This window comes from Chiroxiphia lanceolata, chromosome 3 (assembly GCF_009829145.1).
Source record: "Chiroxiphia lanceolata isolate bChiLan1 chromosome 3, bChiLan1.pri, whole genome shotgun sequence".
NCBI lineage: Eukaryota > Metazoa > Chordata > Aves > Passeriformes > Pipridae > Chiroxiphia > Chiroxiphia lanceolata.
Window position 1 is genome coordinate 96,650,988 of NC_045639.1, and position 27,602 is coordinate 96,678,589.

A 27,602-nucleotide genomic window follows, 5' to 3' on the forward strand; every position below is an offset into this window, starting at 1 on the left:
CCTTTATATTGTGATGAATCACTGGACAAATCAGAAATCCTACCTTGACAAAGAAACAGAAAATTCCCAGACTTTGTTTAACGTTTAGATGTTAGATATCATATTATTAGAGAACATCTCTGGTTTTAAAATATAAGTCTTTGGCCCTGCATAATAGGGTTTCTTAAAGTGTTTGTCTTGGCAATGTAAATTTCCTAATATTTCTTCTTATCTGTCTCCTTTTGCAGCAGTAACAGGACCAAGCAATATTTCCTTTCTTCTTTTCAGCCCATAATTATACTTTGAAGGGAAATTACAAACCTCCCCCAGTGATACTCATCTGTCCTGCTGTTTAATTCTTCTGGGTTCTTTCAAATCTTGACCTTCTTGCTGAGATGACCAGTCAGGATGACAAGGAAATCCATCTGTTCAGGGTATAAATACACCATCAGTAGGAATTATACATAGTGTTTCAATTTGTAAAGAAGACTAAATATTCTCTACATGACAGTGACCACTTGTCACCTGCACTTTATCTAATGGTGCTAAAATTAAAGACTTCCTTTCTATCATCATGATTATATTTAATTGTATCAGAAAAGTTACCCAATAAGCACTTTCTGGACACTGCTTTGAAGAACTTACAGGATAGTGCAGGCTTTCTGCTCATTACTGGCATCCTGTGTAGCATTTCTCACACTTTCTCTGAAAAATGTCATTGCCGCTCTTCAGCCCTAATAGATGTTTCCCACCCTGCTGTTCCTCTTCAATTTTTTAATCCACATCGGATGGAAGCCTGCAAGAAACTGATAGAAAAAGCCAGAGTCTAGAGCTGTCTTGCATTCTAACTGTAAAGAAAGTGCAGAATAAGAGTGTGTTTGATACCATCATGCCAGTGACTTTCTTAAAAAATCTCTTGGCAACCTTTTGTTCCCTTTGGATACTGAAAAAAGGGAGAGTCTCACATCATTATTCTGTTTTAAACTAATTTTGTCTGTCCCTGTGGCTTGCACCTCATGCTTATCAGGGTGATTATTCACCAGTAGGGGCAATGCACCCTGACTGACATGGTTTGTAACTCCTGCAATGGCTGCAATGGCTGCAAAGCCTGCTTGAGTCATCTCAACCACTGCTGCAGTGGGTTTCCTGACACTGCACACAGCACTGTCAGGAAAAGTGTGTCAGATCCAAAGCACACACTTCCATGAGGCTGAGGGGGCTTGTTCTGCTGATATTTTTCATAGTAAGTTATGGAACAGGGTAACATACAAAAACAAAGTTGGAGTTGACCTCAAGTTTTCATGTAGTTCAGCTGACTACCCCAAGACAGGTTCACCTATAAATCCAGTTTTTCTCTTTTTCAAAGATTTCTGGGGATGGATACTCAACAATGTCCTTGGCAATCCCTGCAGAGCTTTGCTATTCCTGCCATTAAAAAAATTGTCCTAATGCCTAGCCTAAATTTTTCTCACTGCCATTTAAGTTCATCACAGTGGGGTTAGCCTTGCTTAGTTGAAGTCCCAACATAAACATTAGCTATTTCCCCTGAGAAAGATTGTGTGCTAAACTTTATTGCATTTTGTAAGCCTCCTTGTGCATTCTGCATTTCTAAAGCATTTTAAAGTGTGTGTGAAAAATAAGAGAAGTTGCATTTCTGCATTTGGCATCCAAAAGGCTCTGTAGCTTTCAATTGTAATGGACAGCATCCAACTGCAAGGTCTTATGTTCCCAGTGCTTGTAATAGGGTTGTGCATCCCTCGCCATCCCTCAGTTCACTGGGATGAATCAGACATTTGAGCATCTTCTTGTACCTGTCAGGCTGGACAGTGCCAGAAGTCATCTAACTTTTGCAAAAAGGGAAACAAGGGGGTTATATCACAACCAGGGAACTGGGAAAGCTGCCTACACACTACACACCATCCATTGAAAAATTGTCCAGGACCAAGACCAGAACCATGGCATGTTCTTTTTTAGAGGTGTAAAATAAGAATTCCCTGGTTTTTCTAGAGTTTGTCGAACTACCGGTCAAAATTTCCCTATAAATTCTTTGTCAGAAAAGGAACTGAAAAAGCAGACTGATCAACAGGACAATAGTGCAGGTTTGCCTCTACACAAACACGACTGGCTGACTGATAATTGACTGATTACTGACTGTAACTCTGTCAGCTTTAGTTAGCATGTAGGTTGACATAGCTAATTTTCATTTGGACCTGGGAGTGTAACTATGACTGCAAGGATAAAATGATAAAATATGTAAGGATTATTATACACAATAATTTAAAAGTGGATTTTGTTTCGGTTATTATCTCAAATCCAAACATGGTTCTGAAGCTGAGTGTGCATAAACTATTTTGAGATAAAATGTCAGATTCTGTCATTGGTTAAATATGGCTTATATTTGTTTCAACAGCAGATAATGTACATAGCTGATCTAAAAACACGTTTGCATGGCACACGGAATTTTGTCTCCACTTAACAAAAGAATATTGCTGCCTAGATTTCAAAAACAGAGCAATCTACAGATAGGCATCATGCTGTGAGCTTTTATTGTCTTACTGTGTCTAATGGTTGAACTGCCAAAACTAGCAGCAGGACTAGAATAAATTATGAACAGATGGAGAACTCTCTCTTGTGTGATAATCCAAAGTTCCTCTGCCTATAAATAATGATCCCAGGGTTTGCAAATGAGAAGCACAAATGTTATGTGAACCAATGGTAGGAAGCTTTTACATCCCTGTTAGAATGATCTTCTCTGACAAATCAAACAACAGATACAGTTACCTAATCTAAACAGGAAAGAAACCCTGTAAGTTAAATGCTGATGGTACCTATAATAAGATGCTTTTTATTTTGAAACTTGGTTCTTCTTTGTAACATTAGTGTTTTGTATTGTGAATATGATGACCCTGTGACTCAAAGTCAGTGTTCTCTTTTTAGTGAAGAGGAAGAGGGTGCATTTTGCACAACAGATTGCTCAACTCAGAAGCTTACTCATGTAAGAAATACCATTTAAATGAATAGTTTTCCTCAAACAGTGGACGGAGGCAGGCCCCCGTCCCCGGCGGCCAGGTGATATTGTACTGATGGAAACCTATTCAACCCAAGGCGACTGAAGGCCCACACCAAGACCTTAAATCATCTTGTCCAGGAGCTACTTTATGCTGATGACACCTCCCTTGTCGCCCACAAAGAAGTAGCTCTGCAGTGTTTAACATCCTGCTTTGCAGATGCTGCTGAGCTCTTTGGGCTGGAAGTCAGCTAAAAGAAGACAGAAGTTCTCTATCAACCTGCACCTCAGGAAGTCTTCCATCACCATTGGCCAATCAGAGCTCAAATCAGTCCAGCAGTTTAATTACCTAGGTAGCCTCATCTCCTTGGATGGAGAGATAGACAACAGGTTAGCAAAGGCATATAGTGCTTTTGGAAAACTCCATAAAAGAGTCTGGCAAAATAAACACCTGAAGAAAAGTACCAAGATCAGTGTTTACAGAGCCATAGTGTTGTCTACTCTTTTATATTGGTCCGAATCATGGGTCATCTACCGCCACCACCTGCATCTCCTAGAACGCTTCCATCAGCGCTGCCTCCGTACAATCCTAAACAGCCGCTGGTCAGATTATGTGACCAATACATCTGTTCTAGAACAGCAGCAATCACAAGTATAGAGGCCATGTTACTGAGAACACAGCTGTGTTGGGCAGGGCACGTCTCAAGGATGAAGGACCACCGCCTCCCTAAGATCTTGCTTTATGGTGAACTTGCCACTGGCTGCCTCAAGAGAGGAGCCCCACAGAGAAGATACAAGGACTCCCTGAAACAACATCTCAGCCTTGGCCATATTGATCAACATAACTGGTCTACTCTGGCCTCCAATTGGGAGGTCTGGAGACACACCACCTATAATGCTGCTGCTTCTTTTGAGAACACACGCAGGATCACTCTGGAGGAGAAAAGACAATGCAGAAAGAATCATGTCTTGCAGAATATACCACCTAAGGAGTCTTTCTGCTGTGCCTTTTGCAACTGGATGTGTCTATCTCGTATTGACCTTTCTAGCCACCAGTGTGCTTGTAACAAATGTGGGTAGAGCCCTTCCCAAATCTTAGCCATGATTTTCTCAAACAAAACAGTAGTATTATTTCTTTACAGCAATTCTGTCCTCCTAAAGACTGGAATGTTTATTTAAAACCATTTATATCAACATCCCTAATGATAGTTCTTCCTTGTATGGATTTATGCTGGTATAGTTTGTTCCACAAAGAAATCACACTCAAATCAGGCAGCTATGCTCATACATATGGGACTAATAAAACACATATTTGCACATTTTCTGTATTTGACGAGCAGAATTTGAAATGGGACCTATGCTTCAAGCTGAGTATGATGGGGAAAGAAAGAGAATGTCAATGAAAAGAGAGAAATAACAGACAAAGTGATAGAAAAGATAGGAAGACCTTTAAGAGATCCATCTTCTCTTCAAGTTTTGAAATGTGCTGGCAACTTGAAATCATTATTTGGAAAAATGTATACACTGACACTTATTTTGACCATCACCTCAGGTACCTGCCTTCCTCTAGTTCCTATGGTTTCCTTTTTTAATTGTTTAAACTTTTCTCTCCTCCTTCCTGTCCTTGTTTAATCTTTTAAATCTAAACTACCCTGGTTTTTTATCCAGTTCTTCCTACAGGGAGATTCTGCTACTGTGGAATCCCAGTGTTGCATAGGGTAAACTATGCAATCCCAGTGTTGCATTATATCTTTTTCATGGGCAAGAAGCTCCCTTCCTGACTGAAAACTAATGAATTATTTAAGCAGAATAACGAAGGTATGCTACAGTATGAATTATTCCTTATATACTTATGTCAGCCCTGGCCTATTAGCTGTATTGTCTGAAAAAAAAGTCAGTCCATTTAAGCCTTTTAACTTACATGCATACGATTAGAACATAGAGCAAGAAGTTGAATGTGAACCAGGAGATAAAATACTCTAATAGCATTAACACTTCTGTGTATAACTGATTATAAAGAAAAGTAATACAAAGTTTCATATAGGAAAGATTGGTAGGATCAATTAGGAAAATCAATACATTTCCTAGTGCAAAGTTGTTATGTCAGAAGGAACCTTTATCTACAAGTCAATGCATGAATCTTGAATTTTGCAATTTGTTTCTTTTACTTAATGTACTATAGCTTGACCATGTAGCTTATAAACAATTTCCATGATATGTTAGATGCACTAAACATGTAATTACTCACATCCTGCATGATGACAAGACTCCAAATTCACATCAGGCATGGAGGGCTCAAGAAATGAGAAGACCATTAGATTTGTGCTCTGGTTGAAATATAAAATTCTTGTCTTTGCCTGCTTCTGAAAATAGGCCCAGAAATCACAATGTCCTGGACTCTCTCAGTGTGGAAGGTAATGGAATCAATCTGTTTTAATAACTCTGCAATAATTTTGGGGGTTTTAAAAAGTAACTTTGTTTTTGTAAAATGAAAGCTGCCTAAAGAAGTTGTATGAAAGATCTATTTGATATGTACCCTTAAGGGATGCATTTACCAATTACTTTTGCATTACTAGAAAATACAGAAGTGTAGCAAGACTGGTAACATTAGTAATTGATTGATAGCATAGTTTGTAAAGGGGCTTGAAGGAGAAAAAAACCCATAAAAAAGATCAAATTAATAGGGAATGACTATGAATTTGCAATTATTGTATACCCAAACCTGAGATTTGGGAGAGATCTGCAATACAGATTCTGTGTGAGCTCCCCGATTTCCAATGACCATAGGATCTTAAAATCTGTCAAATCAGCATCTTTATTTCACAGCACGTACCTATGGGATATTTCAGTTCCAACCTGGCAAAAGAAAAAAGACAGCTGCAATGATCTCTGCTTTGATGTTTGCAAAAAACGTGTGGCGGTCAAGAATTTCTGAAAAGAGATAAGTAAAAATCACATATACTCAAGTGAAGTCTTGCCAGGCTACATTTACTATGCAGGATAAATCTGATGTGCAAAAATGTGGAATATAGATTGCTAGATTAATGAATTAAAAGAACAGACCTTACTATCTGTCTTTTGCTCATTTTTTCTCTCATGAGAAGAATAAATTATATTTTCTCTACTCACTGGAATAATTAAAATTTTGAAGAGCGTGCAAGTACAGTGCTGAATAGTTACTCATCCATTTGTGATTTTGCTGCATTTTCCTTATGAAAAAATGAACATCAGCCTCTGCACCAAGTCATTAAGAAGAAATAAATGCCCCACTCAATTCACAACTTTTGCCACCTTTCCCTCTGATTTAGAGAGTGGATACAAACTGGGACATTGGAATGATTTTTTTTCCCCATTTCTTTCTTCATTGCAATTTTTTCTTTCCACCGACTTTGGGTCCTGAATCAATTTTGCATCTATTTGTGAATATTTAGAATTTTTTCTAGAAATCTGTGGGAGGGAGGACATCTCACACAAAGGAAGAATATGGTTAGAGGTCTTCATCCAGGGCACAGTGAAGCCTGTGAGATCCCTTCTTATAATTTCTATGGACATACAAGTGAGGCTAGAACACCTACTGCTCATCTCAGCTAACAAGTAACTATATTTTGAGAGATAACAGCAGCAGCAATTGTCCTCCAGAAAATAGGTACATGCTCGGGCATATTTGATTGTGTGAGAAAGAAGCAGGGAAACTAGCAAGAAAAGAGAAAAGACAAGAAGGTGTACGCAGCATGATATTAAAAAAAAAAAAAAGAAAAGAGAGACTTCAGGCTTTTGGGCAAGCAAAACAAGGGGTTTGGTGCTAAGGAGAAAGAAACTTCATTCCACTGTTCGATTCCAGATTTGGAGCTCCAAAGCAGATAGTCTCAATGGAGGGAGAAGAGCAGTTCCTTGTCTCCAGCTGCAGGGAGATGATGTTTTACTGGATGGGCTACTGCAAAGACTGCAGGTTCCATTAGTTTCTGTGGTAAATTAGTGTCGTGAAGGAAACACGAGTCCTTGCATTTCTGTCATTGCTGTTGTGAATAAATGAGATTGCATATAAAGAATATGTGACTTCTTTGTCAAATTATTTAATCAATCTCTTTGTCAATTCTTTCTGGTGGAAACAATCTATAAGACTGCACACCTTGGCTAATAGTCAGGGCCAGGTAACAATCTCTCTCTCTATAGATTCAGTGTGTACTCATATTTCTCCTAAAAGATGGTCCCTCTGCAAAACTCCTATTTCTGTCAGTTTAGATCAGCCTTTGAAACTTCAGAGCCAGCAGCTAACAAGCTTAACAGCACAGCCTTGTAAATCATCTGTCTTGCAAAGGCACTTATGTGGAAGAGCTGAGCATCTCTGAAAATCAGGCCATTTCATTTTACTGGCTATATATGGGTGCTGCAACTTAAATTAGGCATACAGAAATATTAGCAGTGGAATTTTCTAAAGACTGATTTCTGCTTCATAATTGGAGTATGCTCCAAATGCTTGTTTTGTGCCAGAAAAGATATGACAGCAATCTTCACTAAGCAAATGGACATCATGACCTTTTTGAAATGGCTCCAGCACAGGATGGGACTACAAAGCAGTATCAGCACATGCAGGTGGGTAGTCAGAAGTGCAGGGATTTGCTACCACAGTGGGTAATTTTCATCTAAGAAGATGAACTCTAGATTTGATAAGATTATGTGGCCATCCCACAGCCCTGAAGAAGTGGTGGGAGCTGGCTTGGACAGGTCATTGGTCATAAGGGTATATGGCTGAGAGCAGGGGTCAGACAACACTAAGCATGTTCTGAGCCTGAACTGGTTGATGCTCTTTCTTCCAAAGGCTCTGCAGAAAGTCTGCACCCTTTTAAAGAGTAGCAGGCCATGGTTTGTGTACCACGGGTAACGTATGCCAGGTAAGCCCTGAGACATCTTTGCAATCAGAGTCAGTCTGCAGCTTTCCATACATTACATAGCAACAAAAGTGATAAGGAATTGTTTAATTCTTTGGAAACAAAAATGGCTTTTAGGCTGACTGGATTATCTTTAATGCCTTTGAAATTTAGCAGAGAGATTTTCTTCATCCTTCGGGAATTCAGAGGAAGGGATGAGCACAGCTAATGAACTGCTTTCAAGGAGTCTAAACTTAGCTAAAGCCTGTTCATGAATCCTTTTGATAATCAAGAATATCAGCAGAAAAATGAGGCTGAAAAGACAAAACCCTACAGCTTGACTTTACACTGTGTACAAATTAGGAAGCTGACTCACAGCTCCGGTGTGAGGCACAGAGGACAGGGCTCATATGGAAAGATGAAACTTCACATGCTGCAGCCATTCCCATCTCAACTCATTGTTTAAGCTCCCTTTGATGTCAGTGCAAAGAAATATACACAGTGGAAGAGCAGGTATCCCTTAAAATCAGCAAGGAATAATAAGGGTCTGCAGAGAATTGTGTTCTTCTCTTGTCTAGTGTAGGCGAAAGATGAGCATTTATCATCTTACAGCAAGGTTTTCTCTTTCTGGTGACTAGAAGAGATAGATGACCAATTAGATAGGAAAAACCAGGTGAAATAAATTCTATTCAAGCATTGGTGGAATTGTGTCAATGTAAAGAGTACAGTATAAATTGTTTCTCTTCCAAGCATATAAGCACTTTTAGTAATTTAGGCTACATACAACAAAACAGTGCCATGATGTTACAACCCGCCTCTGAGGCAGGGTAACTGAGGTTCCTGTTAATAAATCTCTTGGGGTGAATTAGAGTGAAATGACACTGAATCACCAGTGTATGCATGAGGCAGATTTATTTTGAAACAATTTAATTGCAGCAGAAAGGAAGCATGTGGCCATTTTGGTTCTTTCCACTAGAAGTATAAAATATAATGAAGAAAATACATAAGGAAAAGAAAGGAAGAGAAGGAAAAGGTAAGAGCAGATAGTGGGAAGAAAAGATATCAGCACCTGTGGAGTTCTGAGAGACCTGGTCTAGTGAAAGGTGTCCCTGCCCATGGTAGGGGACTTGGAACTACATGATCTTTACATTTCCTTCCAACACAAAGCATTCTATGATTCTAAATATACTAAATATATAAATGAAGTTGAAATATCACATTCCATATTAATTTTATTTATAAATCTGTTTACACACTGCAGAAATGAAACAATAGGCTTAACTAGATATGTGTCATGTGGCAAGAAAAAATGCTTTCTGACAAGTTGCTGATGGCTGTTTTTATGTGGTGGGGTGTAACAGCTAGTTAGAAACATATAGTATAGAGACTTTAACTCAAAGTGCCTAAAAATATCATACTGTGTATATACTGAAAATTCAAGAGAGTTTGACAATCTGTAGTTTAATTTTAATGTCCCAAATGTCCCAAACAATTAATAACTTGTGAATGGACCCCTTTAAAATATACATGATGAAGGTATTATGTGAAAAGTTTTATGTTTCCCTTCTTTGATTCACTCTCCTATCTTCTCCAAGTAAACCTTTGAGTAATAGGCCAATATATGTGTATTACCAGTCTCTAGTAGTAGCCTTGGAGGCTATGAGGATGTCAAGGTTGTTCATAGGGAGAGACAATATTTTCTACCTAACTGAGTGATTTAATGAGAAAACTAGGTTGGCTTTCAGTGGAATAGACCATATTCGACCAGTCAGGTACATTATTATTTGTCTGGTTTTCTTCCAGCATTTCCCTACCTTGAATTCCCTGTGTTCTGTTGATTCTTGTTCTAGTTGTACAGTCATCACAAACAAAGGTTTGTTTTCAACTTTTGCCTTTGCCTCAAAGGTATTTACTGGAAGAAGTAACCACAGGAAGGTTACTGTGGATTGGGCATTACGTGTTAACACAACCTTTGTGCTGCAAAAGATATCTCAAAAAAGAAAATTAAATACGTTCTCATTTAAGGATGTAAACACAATGTTCCAAACAAAATACTGGCTGTCCTGATGTCAGTTTTGGCATTTGACACAGTACTGCTAGGATTTCATCTTTTGTCTGGATGACGTATTTGGGTAGTTACCAGTCAGTGAAGATCAGGATTGTGTCAGGTTCAGAATGGGAACCACCTGCTGGTGTCACGGCAGTTGCACCTGTTAGCCACTTACACACATAGCTCTGTGAATTTCTGAAGCATATATGACTACAGCTCCAGTTTTGAAGCACTAACCCTGTAGTTAATTACACATGGCAAGTCATATAACTGTTGTACAAGTAAATATAATACCTGAAGATGTGTCCTAGTAAGTTCTAATCTGTACTGATTCCCTTGATCTCCCTTTGATTATAAATGTATATTAATGTGTAAAGGATAAATGTGACCCACAGCTTGAATTCTGAGTAATTATACATAATGTCCATCTTAATGTACAATGATTTGGGATATATAATGCTGATTTAGGATTGCTAATTAAAATATGAGTGAATTAGTTTTTCTTCTGGAAGAGATGAGTATACTGGATTATTGATAGGGTGTTTTGCTTTCTGCGAAACACTCCTCACATTGCTGCATCAAATTTCATTCTTGCCCATCCATCCTGTGTCTTGGCATTTTTAGCTGAAGAACAGGAAAAATAAAGACCTAAATGTCTGAAGAAAATGGCAAGCAAACATCCTGTCTCCAAGCTATAAGTCTGTTATCCTTTGTAAGGAGTCTTTCATCAATTCTTGAGCAAGTAGCACTGTAAAAGGAATTCTGGAAATAAGAAATAGCTTGATTGATGGACTGTGCAGACCATCTTCATTATGGGGAATGACTAGAAGCCCTGGAACTGAATGTATTTATTTCTTGAACTATATACTATGTTAATCCATGCTGGAGAATAAAAAGTTTCCTTTACAGTACTTAAAGGTAACTCAAATATTTTGCTATGTTGTTCTAGATAGTAGTCATAGACTCACAGAATCACAGAATGGCCTGAGTTGGAAGACACCTTAAAGATCACGCAGTTCCAACGCCCCTGCTATTGGCAGTGACACATTCCACTAGATGAGGTTGCACAGAACCCCATCCAACCTTGAACACCTCCAAGGATGGGGAGTCCACAGCCTCTCTGGGCATCCTGTTCCAATGCCTGTTCACTCTTACCATAAATAATTTCTTCCTAATATCAAATCTAAACCTTTCCTCCTTCATCTTAAGGCCATTAAGGTAATTATTTCTGAAACTGTGTCTGTCTGCAGAAAATTTCCCAATGATTTCAAAAACAGGATTTTCAAATAAAAATCTTGACCTATATTAAAAATAGACAGACACTCAATTAGATAATCCAGCAAGTGCACATGAAGTTACTTATTCAGGTGTGTTAATTCCGCAGACTTCAGTATATGGCTTAATCTTATATAGTTACTATATAAGAAAATGAAAGTGATGGTCTGAAATTTATCTTACTAGCACAAGTGAAGATACCTGCAAAAATGTGATATGGACTAGCAAGTAGAATGCAAGCCACCTGTGGATTTTAGACTTCTAATATTTTCATCCTCAGTGTCTCTAATGGTTGTATTATTGTCATTCTCTGGAATGTAGCTAAGGGGCAGCCTGCTTATGTGTACTCTTCACTGTTCTATATAGACGCTCTTTCATGAGGTTTAGGTCAAAACTTAAAGTGTATTGACAGATCTGCTTGGCTGAACATGTCCTTATTTTCCACAGAAGAGAAACAGAGGAAGTAGAACCTGCTCCATGTCAGCTGAGAGCACACCCCAGTTCCACATACATATTTCAGAAAAGTGAACTCCTTGTAAATTGCATATTTGCTCATTCTAAATATATACAAATGTAAAATATACAATATACATTGTATACTGTATAAATTGTATATTTGTACTCAAACTTCAACATTTTTGCTTATTTTAATGTATGAAGCAAAATATTCCCTAAACATTTCAAAAGAAAGAAAAAAATCCTCTTCCTAAGCTTGGACTGTGGACATATTTTTAATTTGTGAATTTGTGCACTGGACATTACACAGGGAATTTGTCTTGGTTTAACATTTCAAACACCATGCGCTCCCTGAAACTGGTAACTAAAGATAAAGCGAAGAGAGCTCAAAAAAAATTTTAACAGAAGCACTCACAGAAGCAAAATGAGAGGCAGGTTGGTTTCTAAATGCTTAAGGAAAGAAGACAAATTACTTATATTTATGGTTTCTAAAAAAAGTGGTTTATCTGCTTCTTCCACTTATGTATTGTGGAAACAGATTACAAAGCAAAGCAAAAGCCATAAAAGCTGTTTGTGACCAGAATTCATTACCCATTACTAACAATTTGCTCTTCTGTGTCAAGAGGAGAACCCTTCAGAGAGGATAATAATAAATTCTGACATTTTACAGTTTTGGAGGTGACAGGGTTTGGAGATCTCTGCCTGATTCTTTTTTTTTGTTCTGGTTCTTCTGAATATACAACCTTTTAAAAATAGATATGAATTTCCATTTAACACTGGGGCCAGCAACACAGTTATAAAAGGGCACTGCCATTTATGCTATGGTCATATCCATAAGCAAAGTTTTGTAGAATGCAGAGTGGCAGCCCAGTTGTCTTTCTCCTCACTCATTGGTGGGTCTAGCTCTGGTGTTGATTTCTGCAGGGTTGATGATGTCGTCTCTGGACTTTTGGCTGAAATTGCCCCAAGATATCCCCAAGTCCACAAGCAAAATGTATTAGATGCGGTAGTGATGCAGTGTGCAGAGTTTCCATCTGTCAGTGGGAAGCTTGGCTGGTGGATTTGGCCACCCATGGATGAGGAACAGTGAGTGATTTCCTTCCAAGACAGATTCAGTGCTTTGCACATGTTAAAGTATAACTAAATGGCACATCAAAAATTTTCCTAGTCCTTGTGGGATAAGGCAGTTTTGGGGATATGTCTCTCTGGTGATGAAAATCCTGGTTCTATGTAGGTTCTTCTTTAGGTACTTTGTAGATCTGGACCATAATCTTCTTATAATCCTTTTATAACAGTCACACGGCTTAAGATGAAACAAAGGTTTACATACAAGTATGTGATTAGGAGCCACTGGGACAATCTATTTTCATATCTTAAAATCTAAATGTAACCCATTTGAGTGGAAACTCAAATGGATCACTCAAAAGTGACATTTAAGGAGAACCCATATTTTAAATGACAGTGAGCTGTCACTGCAAAAAAGATCAACAGATATCCAAAATAGGTGTTATAAAAGCAAGAAGGAAGATGTTACAGTTCTTTTGTGATGGGTGAAAAGGAGAAATCAGTTGGTGTGTTATGTGATGTAGCAGTTTGATTAAATATGGAAGGACACTTTCTGTGTTTACATCTAGGTGATATAATGTTCATGTGGAAACCCAAAGTAAAAATCTTTCCCCAAAAAAATGAGATTCATAAATTACTCACTGAAACATGGATTTGCTTTCAATGCATCAGAGATAGGAAAATCTAAAGACAGTCCTGAAGAATTAAAGCATTAAACCAGGCAAGTCCCTCAAATATGCAACATATCCATGTGCTAGTTTAAAATTTCACTCTTTAAAGCACAGATGTGAAACCTTCTTCTGAAGTCAGTGGAGTTATTCTTAGTTATAGTGATGGAAGAGAAAGCACAATATAACTCACTGTTTGGAGAAAAACAACCCCAAACTCAAAACTTGCTATGACTGAAGCAGATAAACTGTTTATTATTTTAGCTAAGTAATATCTTGACATCTCACTGTTATTTGAAAATTGCACCAAAACTTGCTGTTTCTTGACTCTGTGATAGCACCTGCAGGGATGACATAAGCAGTTAATGAGACATCTGGTCTGGAACAAAGCTTTTTTTTGGTCCAGAATAACAGTCACTTTTTCTTCAACCACAAACAGCAGACAGAGGTAGGGATCAAAGCCAGGTGAATGTTTCACAGTGTATATCAAAAGTGATTATAATAAGAGCTTACAGGGCATGAGATTTAATAATCTCTCCAGAATCCAGGGCATTTGTCTGCTGCTTGTTTTTGCAGAGGCCTCACTGTGGTTAACCAGGTTTGTTTTACTAGCTGAAGATCATGTGTCAGACCACCTCGTGAAGGTATGTGGGTAGAGTATCAGCATAAATCCTCTTTTTTAATTTGTCGAGTTGCCCACATGGAGGGACTGTGGGGCCAGGATGGGAATATGCCTTCTGGCAGGGATAGATCAAATGTGGTACCCACCTGGTTCCTGTGCATCCCTGTGATGCTCCTCTCTCACTGGCATTTTGGCCAGCCTGGACACCTGGGTTGGTTACGCTGGACTGCAGAGCAGGAGGGGTGCCACAGTGTCAGGGCAGCTTTAGCCTTGTCTCTGTGAAATGAGGATGAGGAAATCAACAAAAGCAAATGCAGGGTTCTGCACCTGGGGAAGAATAACTTCATACACCAGTACAGGCTGGGGGCTGACCTGCAGGAGAGCAGCTCTGTGGAGAAGGACCTGAGGGTCCTGGTGGACAAAAAGCTGCCCATGAGCCAGCAGTGTGCCTCCGTGGCCAAGAAGGACAAAGGTATCCTAGGGTGCATTAGGAAGAGCGTTGCCAACAGGTCAAGGGAGGTGATCCTGCCCCTCTACTTAGCCCTAGTGAGGCCACATCTGGAGTGCTGTGACCTGTTCTGGGCTTCCCAGTACAATAGAGACATGGAGCTCCTGGAGCAAGTCCAGAGGAGGGCAACAAACATGATTAGTGGACTGGAGTATCTCTGTTATGACAAAAGACTGAGGGAGCTGGGCCTATTCAACCTCAAGAAGAAAAGACTGAGAGACGATCTTATCAATGTGTATAAGCATCTGAAGGGAGGGTGTGAAGAGGATGCAGTCAGGATAGTCAGTTCTTGATATTCTAGTCCTTGGTTAGAATATCCTTTGCAAGGGCACAATACGAATAAAGTGGTATGTGGCAACATCAGTTTTTAATGCTGAGACTGTCAGGTATTTCCCCCTAAAATCTATAAGAGTGACAGGGTTTGAGAGTAAAAATTTGAAATAGGTTCTGTAGTTTGAAATAGTTTTAAATGCCTTAAAAATTAGAAACAATTGGCAACCTGCTGGAAAAAATGCCATTGCTGACTTTTGTGAACTGTGTAATTTTTGATAATACAAGCAAGAAAAACTATTTTATATCCTGGAGGACTATTCTTGAAAATAAAAGAGCTCCCCTCACTTTTATTCCAGTATGGCAACATGAAAGAAACTGTGCAGTGGAGGTGGGTGTATGACAGGGAAGAAACCACACTTATTGCCCTACTAGTTACTTGCTATAAAAAAATACCCACTGGAAGAAAGAGTTAGATGACTCATTGAGGCTTGAATTTGAGTTCTGTTGAGAGTTTGGCTTCTGGTTTCATATGGCTTGTTAGAAAAGCAGTGAAAATTTAATTAAGTTTTAGGCACTGACCCTTGGGATGGTCACTTCAGGTCCCACTAGGATAGATGGCAGAAATACCTTTGCAGTCTTCAGCGCAGTATGTACATAATGGCCATATTGATCAACATAACTGGTCTACTCTGGCCTCCAATTGGGAGGGCTGGAGACACACCACCTATAACGCTGCTGATGCTTTTGAGAACACACGCAGGATTGCTCTTGAGGAGAAAAGACAACGCAGAAAGAATCGTGTCTTGCAGAATATACCACCTAAGGAGTCTTTCTGCTGTGCCTTTTGCAATCAGACATGTCTATCTCATATTGGCCTTTTTAGCCACCAACGCACTTGTGACAAATGTGGGTAGAGCCCTTCCCAAATCTTCATTTGCGAAGTCTAGCCGTGATGACATAATGGGATTAATATATCTGGGAATATCAAACCTGCTGTGTGTGCACTGATTCTGCATAGGAAGTCAGACATCCTGAGCATGTCAAGCATACAGCAGAAACATAGATCATCTATGAAATCCACGTACTAAAATCAACCCCCACGCACTTCCAATTTGGAATAGCTGCTGAAGAGTAACCTTCCTCCCCAGTGAGCACCTCCATGTTTTCTGGATGCTAGGCAAGCCAGAAGTCCTGAACAAAAGCAGGAAATCCTCCTGTTTTGCCCAGGTGACAGTTCTGAGTTGGAGAAGTGAGTGTAGCAAAAGAAAACCTCTTGGAAAGAATCTATGGAGGAGAGAGGAGGTGTCCAAAGGGATACCGTGAGAGGCTGCCTGCAGATCTTAAGAGGAAGAAATTCTGTTGAAGAGACCTTTTTTTTTCATGTTTTTTCAAGCTGGTCCTGATAATTGTTTGAACAAATTTACTTGGACAGTCTGTCATTTTCAGGATGGCAAATCCCTTGCTTTCAAAGAGCTCAGCAGATATATTGGCCTGCTGCAGGGACAACATATGCACAGCTGAGCAGGAGATAACAGCATTTTTGCTTGAATTTCCACTACAAACCACAGCAGGTTTTCAGCACAGATACTTCACTGATCTGCAAACATACTATGACTTATTATTAAATCTGACTTGTCTCTTAAATTCTCCAGGTACTTCTTAGAAGATTGCCTCTAACGTCACCTAAGACACCGATTAAAGGTAATTGAGACCTGCCTAGAATAACTGTCTTTAGTAAGACCAAAAGAAAAATGATCAAAAGAACAGAAAGTCCTTCAAACAGATTAGCATCAGTAGTATGTCTTTCTGTCTCAGGTCAGTGATGTTTATGTCATGTTATTTATGTTCAAATTTTACAGGATTTTATGAGAGTGTGAAAGGTCCTCCCCAGACAATCATATGACACTTTTCATTAGTCTTATTTTCAGCCTGGAGATATGGCTTTTGATCCCCCATGTTCTTCTGTTGTCACCTGCTGTTGGAAGTGGCGTGGCTGTAAGAAAACAAAACTCCTTGGTACAATGCCCATACAGAATGAATTTAGTAACTGTTTTCACCTTTAGAGTTCTTCTAAATATAGGTAGTTCTCAAAACAGCCCAGAGAAGTATTTTTCTCAAGGTATCAGTTTTAGAAGACAGCTGTCAATACATATCTCAGACTTGTTAGGTGCAAATAACCTGCTAAGTTACTAAGCAGCAGTTTAATACCGACTGAAACATTTCCTCCTCATTTCCTGTGCATCCCAGGTACCAGAAAACGAGAGTTCCTAAGGCTATAACGTGAGTCACAGACAAGCCAGTTTGGACACAGTAAATCAAGTCTCATAATGGGCCTGTTGAAGTGTGATGACAGCTACTGCTGGGTGACGTTAAATGTGTGAAAAGTGCTGCAGGAGAGGACTGGAGAAACAAAGGGAAAACATGTTAAAATTTGCACAACCAAGTCAGGTAAGGACTGGAGAAAAATGTAGCACAAAGGAAAAGGTTTGCTATCATTTCAGGTAAGAGGTAGGTAATTTCTGCAGTCATACTTCTCTGTGTTGATAAAAGACTTGAAACTGAAGGCAGAATCTCTATCAGATGAACTGGCAAAAGGGATCAGGAGCAAACAGCTGCCAAAAAAACTGTACTCAGCCCAGGTGTGTCCCTACTGCCTCTTCCTATAGTCGTTCTCCCCTCATCCAGCTTCCCTGTAAAAAGATGCAGCTTTAGAAAGACACTCCTGTGTCCACAGAAACAAAGTACCCATGCATAGCAAGAATAAATCTTTCTCAAAAGTGGAAATAGTCTTAAATTTCAAAAGACCTTTGCGGGATAATAAAGGAATTTGGGCAGAAATGAAAGTGCCCATGAATGTTTTCAGAATAAAGTCTAAATAAATCTAGAAATGGAACTGATTTTTTAAGTATAAGAATGTAAAAGAAAATGAAACTGTAAACATTTTGTGGTATATTTGTCCAAAGTACAACATCTCACCACTTTACAAACAGTAGCAATGCAAGTGTAAAAAGCGTGTGATACACTTACCAGTTTGCAATAAACAGAAAAAAGAGCTTAATATTTTTAGGCATAGCCCCAATGTCTTTTGAGAAGTTTCTTTAAAAATAAAAGAACATAGACATAAAAATAGGAAATTATTATGGAAATTTGGGTCTCATGTTTTATTGGGTTTTGTTTGTTTGTTTGTTTGTTTGTTTGTTTTGTTTTGTTTTTTTTTAAAGCACAAGCTAGTTTAAATTATTTTTATTTATTTCATGGTTTGTGAGTTTTTGGGTACTCATTTTCGAGCCTTCCTCCTCAGCAGTGATGTCTGACAAATTTGTTATTTTAATGAGCTGAGATTTTAATATAATTACTTGAAGATAAACTTATTAAGCATACCATTAAATGTTATGATATAGCTCATGTTATCAGATAACACTATTTCTTTTACAAAACTTACCAGGGGGCAATTGCATGCTTCAGCAAGTCAAGTGAAGTGGCCTTACATGAGAGGGTCTTAACTAGCAAAGAGTAAACTTAAGTAAAAAATTACCTGTTTTCCCATGCTTTCACAGCAGCAACATAGTAATATCTCAACAGGAAAGGCAAACCCATTGACTAGATGATGGCCTTATTTATAGAGTGCAGCCTTGTGACTTAGGGAAAGAGGTTTGGTAACAGCTTTTTTTTTTTTCCCAAGGAGGAAAATCGATCAAATTAATTGTCGTGATTGTTTGATTTTAGCAAAGGCTGTTCCCTTGCATGCTGGTGTGGCAGCTCAGTAATTTAGATAAAAATCTGTAGCTTGTTCACTTCCTATCAGTCCAGCCCTGCTATGAGAGAAAACAGTCTGGAAACTCTTAAGGAAGTGGGGATTACTTTCATGAGGAGCCTGGCACAGGGTTTAAAGTCTACCAGATCCTGATGACTGCTTGTTCAATCCTGCATTTACTTATAGAGAGCTTAATTGAGTTGACACAAGAATATTCCATTTGCACTGCAAACAAACAAATTAAAAAAGGCTTAGTTAGACATTCTTAGTGGTGTCAGATTAAGTCCTGATCCTAGCAAAATGCAGATGTTATCCTTCTGTTTTTTGTGTTTGATAGGCAGCCTGTTTACTGAACAGAATGCCTTGTCTTATGCTTGGCAACAAAAAGCTACACTGTTCTTGCAGCAGAATTCAGTATTATAGAAACTGGGAGAACAATTTTAACTCTGTGCTCCAATACTGTTAACATCCGCCTTGTTCTGCATCCAGTGCTTTCCTCAGAGCTACTGGAGATATCTTAGTCAAATGGTCTTATAGCAAAGCTTTAAAAATTTTATACCCTTAAAGTAAAGAAAATAAGAAGTTTTTAATAAATATTCAATTTTAAGACCATGATCAAATAGCCATTGTAATCAGTAATAATTCACAAAATTTAGACTCTATTTTTATATCTTCTAACAGATTATTCATCAGCATTACTACTATGGATTGTGTCATGAAAACAGAAACATCTCACCTGAGACAGCTTTACAGATTTAACTTTGTAGCTTTAATACGGAGACATTTTTCCAATGTACTTAACTAACAAATATTACTGTTGTGAACTCTGCTTATTCTATGGGTGTGAATTGATTAAGAGAGGGATGAAGAACGTATTTTATGATGTTTTTGCAAAATAACACCCTCCAGAGGGGTATTTACCCTCACCGGATGACTCGCTCTTTGTCAGAATGGGTACAGTTTGTCTAACCTGCATCTGAGCAGTTGGGCTGTCAGGTAAGGCCCCAGAGGAGCTGCATGATGCTTTGCAGAGCCCAGCCCCAATGCACAGAGGTCACTGTGTCCATGTATCTTTGGAGGACCAAACCTTTCAGTATAAATCTACCCTTATTGTCCTCCCTGCCTTTTAATTCTGTTTCATTTGTGGCTGATTTGTTCCTCTGCATATTCCTCTGCACCTACCAGGCTTCTGTTTTTCAAGGTCATTTTACCCACAGAAAGTGATATTTCTGCTGTTTTTCCTAAGGGACATTTTTTTAAAAAAAAGCATCAGTACACTACATTCAGACTGCTGTCTGGATTTATGACCATGGATACTTGTTTTGACACTGTCATTTCTGAGTGAGGATGTGATCAACCTGTAGGAGGGGGAAAACAGTGCTTGCTATCTTACCTTGCTGTCAGCTCTCTGCTTCACATATCAGTGTTATGACTGCAGTTCAGTTTATATCAGTGAAGCCCTGGTAAAATGTTAAGCACTCTGGTAGTGCTGAAGATTAATATTATTTTGCTCTGCAGAGCACACAGCTATTTCAATAGGACAAAACAGTCCAAACAGGTCTTGACAGTGCCTTGGATAGGAAAACATCAAGCAACCCCTTGTTGCATTTGTTTCTGAAAGCAAAGGGCTGAGTCTGGCTGAAAGTTATTCTTCTTTCTGTGTGTATTTCTCTTAAATACCTGGAGTCACAGGAAAAAAGGGGAAAAAGCTGTCTTTACTCATGTTTCTTTACAACACTGATACCTCTCCATGTTCACAGTAAATGCAGAAAAACTGTTCTTGCTTTGATTTCTTTTGATCTTGGACTGGCACCTGCTGGTGCAGGAAACTGGAGACATTGTGAATGAATGCTCAGCAGCTGCTCAGCAGCAGTCAGCTACAGTGAGGTTAGAGATCACGGGCTTGATGGGCGAAGGTAGATCCTTACTCCCATTGCGCTTTCTTCAATCCCGTTCTTAATCCCTGTAATGTCTGATTTGAAAATTAACAGAGAAAGATGAATAGCAGTTCCAGGATTGCTTTTTTCCCTTCTAGAAATCCTTGTGCAAGTGCACAGCAATCAGCATTTCAAAAAGTGCCTGTATTTCTTCCATTGAGAAGTTGTAGGGGAGCTTACACCTGGAGCACCCCACCTCATCTCAAATGGGGCTGTGCACTGCGTGCTTCTACTAAACTGCAGCTCCCCAAACAAGCCCCAAGCACTTAGTCTGATTAGTGGTCTTTGAAATACAATCTAATGTAATGCAGTCAGAAAGGAAGAAAGTAATTCGGAAAATAACAGAGAAAAGGAGAACAGTACTTTTAAAGCACTTCATTGCTACATTTGCATCTGTTTGGCCATATTAATCAAGTTTAATAGCCAAAGATAGAAATAATCTAGATTTTCTGAACAGTTGTATAGTAAATAACAATGCATTGAGGAATTTTTTCAGTTTGATCGCTTTCTTGAAAAAGTTACAAAAACCAGCTTACTCCATCCTCACTCCATCCACTACAAGACATGGGTAGGCAGTGCAACTCATGGTGCCTGAGTGCCGTGGTGGGGTGAGAAATTTGTCCAGACTGCCAGGCCCCGGCTCCATGTGCAGTCACTGGAGACAAGCAATTAGGGTTTCTACTCTAAGATTTATTTTATTTGCCCTAACTAAAGCATCTAGAATTCAGCACATATTTAAGGAATTTTCAAAGCTGTGGCATATACACTGCCAACCTATGGCAGATTTGCCTTTCAGCAATCTTCTTCCCTACTTTGGCTATGCCCAAAGCCAATGTTGAGTCATGGTGTGGGTATTTCTTTGAGATGGATTGTTTAAGTTTCCCCTAGCAACTTGACATTTTTAATTGCGTAGCATAGTACAGAATTACTAGACTGAGCATAATACATTAAGTCAATAAGCCTTGTATTGCATTTTTAATCTGAGGCTTCAGAAATCCATGTATTTATGTAGGTGTGTTTCCTGCACATGCTTTGAAGCCTAGGACATGTATGGCTTAAGGGAATTGTACAGCCTTCTTCATTTTATACAGGCAGCCTTGTGAATGAATGGAACTTACACTTTTTATACAGTCCTACAATAATCTTTCTGTGATTGGAAATTGTTCGTTTTTTCAAGTACAGGTGAGCATTAAATATCTCGGACTATCTACTTCATGGCTCAACTCTGAAGCAGAGTCTTCTGATGACGGAGACACTGCCCTGCATTTAAACCTGAAGAAGAGGCACTTGCACCAACTCTCTCTTAGGAGTCATTGACAATTTGTGATATGAAGTGAATATGAAGTCAAGTAAATGTATTCTCTCCCCAAGGAAAAGAATGGTCTGTATTTTATTCCCTTGATTATTAGATGGAAAAAAAAATTAGTGTTTTACCATTCTGGCAGCTAATGTGCCTCTCCCTGGGGCTCAGGTGCATGGGATGGAGAGGCTGCCATCTCCAGCATCATTGCCAAGACAGATGTTACCGCCCTCATAAACATTTCGGCTCAGCACAGTCTCTTTGACCTTCATCAGTCAAAGCAAGCTGGCTTAGCAAGGCCCAGTCTGTATTTGGGCCCTTCAGGCCTGCCCTGGCTCACCTCAGTTAGGCTGAACAGGAGCTGAGAGGGCAGTGTCCCACACAGGTAGTCCCGCGTGAGAACCCGCTGCAGCAACGATGTGTGCCAATGGATGTGTGTGCATGGAGCCTCCCAAGCCAGAGCACAGCTGGCAGGCAGACTTTGCCTAGGAGGAGGATTGGGTGTATCATTTGTTCAGCACTTTGGGAAATCAGCAAGTAAAAGCATCTGGGAGATCTCAGCCTAGCAAAGTATTCAAGTACCTGTTAAAATTTAATTGAATCAATAGCTTGTTGACTTTGGTGGGACTAACCTTGTGCCTCAGTTTAAGGCTGTGTTTAGGTGCTTGGCTGGATTCAGGTTTGAAATATTAGTTGTTGCCAAGTTTTGTGTATTCTAATACAAGTAAGTGTGGAGAAAACTGAAGATGATACCACTCCTAATATGAATGCTACTAAACTTGTTTTGGAAGAAACTGCTTGAGGTGGAAACCTAACCACCAGTTTTGCATGAGAACATGTTTTGCAGTTTCCTCTCCTTGCTCACTCTGCCGTAACTGTATTTCATTTGCCTTACCCACTTCCAAGTCCCTTCTATTTGTTTTTCTTCCTTGTTTCACTGTTCTGGGAACTGGAGTTAAAAGGAAAGCAAAGGCCCTTTGAAACTGCATCAGGCTGGATTAACTGGGATGAGCAGCTCTCTCTTCTCTCCCCTGCTCTGCTGTTTGTAGCTGAGTGATACCATCAACCAGCTCTTGTTCCTTGCTCTGCCCCATGTGTTTTCTCTTTCTGTTGTTTTGTTATTTTTTTTTAACCTGTCACTGTCTTTAATTCCACATGCACCAGTGAACAGCAGTCACTGATGCTTGATCTAACTACTACACAAGAAAAGCTCTTACACAAGCTGCAACCTGAGCTTCTGCAAACACAATTAAAAACTCCAGCTGGTCAAGGTGCACCTCTGCTCACATTTCCTTTTGTCAGAGGGCTGCAGGGGACCGTGCTGAGCAGATTATTTACTCTCCTCTGTATGCAGCATACAGCAACATTTCATACTGGAGGTTGCCACCCAGTAACTAAACATGAGATAAATAAAAGTGAGTAAAAAATACTTGTTCTTTGCAGAATATACTAAGATCATTAGGGGGTCACACACTGTTTCTTTACTCAAATGAGCAAGCAGGAGCCAAGCTGTGGAAGCTTGTCTGCACCAAAACTCTCCCTGTTCATTTTCAACCCTTTTTGGCAGCATAGCTGGGAATCCAACATGGGTAAAAATAAGAGTGCTGGGACAAGCTGCCCCAAAGGATATCACAGGGTATGGTGGGAAGGCATCATGGTTGATGTGGCTTGCTTACTGTCTGGTGGTTTTTACAAGGACTTTGAAAAGCAATCTGATCCTCAGTAGAGGCTGGCACTGATTGTTACTTCTCTATCCAAAGCAGGAAGGTAAGAAAGACCAAACACCATGAAAAGACCAAAAGTAGTGGAGGAAAACCACGTGTATGTATGCAGGCAGAACATGACAAGGCTATCAGGCCTGTTTCCTTCAGGGTTTCTTCACTGGCAAGGAGAAGGTACTTTTGCAATGAGGTGGCTGGGACTTGTGCTATGTCTTACAGAGAGGCTTGAGGAAACACTGCTACTCCTCCCCCAGTGACTGCAGAGGAAGGCAGTGAAGGTTTGTCTTAGCCTGAGTCCAAGCCTCGGCCTCTTTTGTTGATGCCCTCCATATTTAGCGAAGAAACAAAAATGTCCTTGAAATGCATGGACATGACAGGCATCCTCTTGCATTGTAACCATGTTATGTAAAGCATCTGAATATACTACCCTCTGAGAAGATGTGCCAGCTCCAAAAATCTCATTCATATATTTTAGATATGATAATAAGCTATTTAAAGTACTAATTAAAATAGGATGAGTTTCATATCTCCCCCAGCTTTAGAAAAGAGAAATCACAGCCCAAATATAAATTTCATAAGTGCCTGATAGACCCTCTGAAGGAAGGAATTTGGCAGGGGGTATCAAGGCCAGGCCATTTTGAGCAATGAAAGAACCTAAAGCAAGACTTTAAAGTCTGACCTTCAGAGTCTATATTAATACACTGGATGACAAAGGTAATAAATACTACAAAATGGGACAGAACATATCTAATTAAGCATTTTTAGCCATGCTTTGGCATTCTCTTCAATCATATTTCTTTCCAGAAGTATTTTCAAACTTATCATCACAGTTTTCCAGTGATGTTAGTTCTGAAAATACTGCTTTCTTTTTCTCTGTGCAAAGCAGCACACAATTAGTTATTTTATAGTCACATACACTTCAGTGGTGTCATTTCCATTATAGTAGTGAAAAGGCCTGAGAGAGTTGTGACTGCATCATTTCACTGAAAACTATAGGCCAAGCATGTTCTCCTGAGCTTTATGTTAAAATCAATGGATGAGCTGATAGGACAGATGCTGCCATGCAAACTGGAATGCCGATTTCTTCCACTCCATGTGGACAGACTAAAAAGTGTGCTTTCTTACTCGTTCTGTTTTTCTAGAATGACAGAAAAGATGAGTTTTGGAGGTCTTCAGTCTGACCCCCCCAATTCTTTCACCTAAGTTGGTTGTTTATGCACAATTTTAAGTGGAGCAAAGGGCAGGGTCACATCCTTTGACCTGCTGGCCACTTTTGATGCAGCTCAGGAGCTTCTTGACCTTCTTTGCTACAGTTACTCTTTGGTCATTCTCAGCTTATTGTCCACCAGGGTCCCCTACTGTCCTTCTCTGCAGATCTGCTTCTCAGCTGGTTGGCTCCCAGAGGCTATTGGTGCATGGGGCTTTTCCTGCCCAAGCAAAAGATTTTGTACTTTCCCTCAGTGAACTGCATGAGATTCCTGCCAGCCCCTTTCTTCAGCCTGGTCTGGTCATGTCTCTTGGAATGTCCACATGACTCTCTGGTGTATCAACCACTCATTCCAACCTTATATCATCTGCAGTCTTGCTGAGCCTTCCCTCTATCCCAACACCTAGGTCATTAATGATGTTATGAGACGCAGTGTGAAAAGCCCTGCTAAAGTCAAGATAAACATCCACTGTTCCCCAGTTTCATTGTAGAACGCTACCAGGTCAAGCATTTTTTCCCCCTTTGCAAATCCTTGCTGACTACTCCCAGCTACTTTCTGGTCCTTCTTGTGTTTAGAAAGGTTCTTCAGGATTATATGCTCCATCACCTTCCCTGTGATTGAGATGAGACTGCCTGGGCTGAAGTTCCCCATATCCTCTTTCTCACCCTCCTCGAAGACAGTGACACTTGCTCTCTACCAGTCCTCATGAACCTTAGCCAATTGCCATGACTTTTGAAAGATAATGAGAAATAGCCTTCCAGTGACATTGGTCAGCTCTCTCAGTACTGATCTGTGCATCCAATTTGTGTTCACCCAATGAGTTCACAGGTTTCCTACATGATCCTCCTCCTCCAGCAAGGCAGTCTTTTTTGTTCCAGTCTTTTCCACTGGTCTCAGGGCCCTGGAATTGATGAAGGACAAGACCAGTGAAGATCAAACTGAAGAAGGCATTCAGTCTCTCAGCCCATTGACTACCTTGTCCTTTGTCACGAGGTCCCCTGCCCCATCCAGCAGCAGGCACTTATTTTTCCCAGTCTTCCTTTTGTTGCTGATATACCTGTCGAAGAACTTGTTGCCCAGCATGTTCCACACCAGATTTAACTCTACTTGGGCTCTGTCTTTCCTAAGCTCATCCCTGCACGTTCAGGCAGTGTACCTGTATTTCCCCTGGGTTACCTGTCCTAGCTTCCACCTCCTGTTTGCTTCCTTTTTATGTTTGAGTTTAGAAAGTAGTGGCAGTCCTGCAGCCATCTTCGCTTTTATACCTGTTTATGAGGATGGACCATCCTTGAGCTCAGAAAAGACGACCTTTAAAAATAAAACTTTAAAGTCCTTCCAGGACTGTATCCCATACAAATCTTCTAAATATCTCTCTGAACAGCCCAGACTCTGCTCTCTTGGAGACCAGGGTTGTGATCCTGCTTTCTGCCTTGCTCCCTCCTCTCAGAATACTGAACTCCACCAGCCCATGGTTTCTGCAGTCAACTGTCCCTTAATCTTCATGCTCCTTGCAGTTTTTTCTCTTTGTAAGCCTGAGGTCCACCAGAACACCTCTCCTCTGATTCTTGTCTCTGAACTGCATAGTCCTCAATGGCTGAAGACAGTTGGATCTCTGCTGGCAAAGCCGAGGAATGGATGATGTGGCATGCCTTATAGGAACCGGTCACAGATAGGGAAGCACGGCAGATGCAGGATGGATTCCTCTACATTCCTCATTCCCTGCATCAGTTCTTGGTTCAAGAATCCAGAACAGCTGCGTAAAACGATCTTGCATAATTTTGTGAGCAGGATGAAACCTTTTCCTGAAAAGCACCCCCAGCAAGGCTGTTCTGGCAGTGTCCCCATGTCCCAGGTGCTTGTTTCACAAACTGTTTCCGTATAAGAGGAACTTGCAAGGCTGAGAAAGGGCGAGACAAAGCCATCTGCTTGAGTAGCTTTAGCTACAGGAGCAGACGAACCTGATAACCCAGGAGCTTTACAGTGTTTGTGCCAGCAACCATGACTAATACATGGAAATCGCATCTGAAATTCTGGAGGCTTCCATTTGTGGGATCAACTCAGTCATTTCATGTAGATCTGTGTGTGTGCACTGGATGAGCACCTGCTGGAGAAAAAGTGGAAGGCTGCTGAACTGTAAGATGCAAAAGGTCACACTCCACAAATAGAGTCATGCTGGGTTCTGGGACTGGCTGAGCAACAGGACGCAGATTTGCATCTGGTTCACTGCCCAGTCCAGAGCGTATGCATGATGCTCTGTGACTAAGAACTCTCTGAGGACATGGGAGAGGCTTTCCAAACTGAATGCTCTAAGAAGTGGACAATGAATGGTCCATTACAAGTATGACCAACACTATATGGGTATCTATCACAAGTGTCACCATTCTTCCATCAAAGTTCAAGATAGAATATGCCATGTTAAAAACTGTTAGCAGTAGTACTTCTGCCTGGTCTTGGCACTCATTCCTTTTTCCTGTTCCCACTTCTTCCAAGACACTTTTCCCAACTGTCAACCAGTTTTTTACCTTTTTATCTTCTCTTCATATTTGATTTCCTGATCTTATGCTATAACAGCAGAATAGGCATACTTTTCAGACTTTGCCTAATATTGCTTTTCATTGAAAACATCTGCCTATGTGGAAATTAATTCCTGATTGCACACGGTTTGCCTAAGCCACGTTTCTGAACTGTATGTAAGCATCTGATGCTTGGTGAAGCAATCCTGCTGAAATGTGGGCTTCATGGGGGAACTAGTTCTCTCTAGTTTTTCACACCTCATCAAAGTACTCAGTCGCTGACCCACATGCCCTGCTGAATCACTTACCCTCTGAGGCATGTCTTCTGTGCTCTGGCTCTGCAGCCTGATCTGTCACTTGAAAAGTAGTGGAAAGTCCTCAGGCTTTGAATTGCGTGA

The 27,602-nt window shown here is 40.0% G+C and overlaps 1 long non-coding RNA gene across 1 annotated transcript; it reads right to left on the reverse strand.

Annotated features, from left to right (window-relative positions):
* Positions 1-133: 133 nt before the first annotated feature.
* LOC116785232 lies at positions 134-27,602 on the reverse strand. Its single transcript, XR_004356437.1, has 3 exons — positions 27,513-27,602; positions 14,137-14,266; positions 134-404 (listed from the first exon to the last, which is right to left on the reverse strand). It is a non-coding gene; the product is annotated as an uncharacterized LOC116785232 (long non-coding RNA).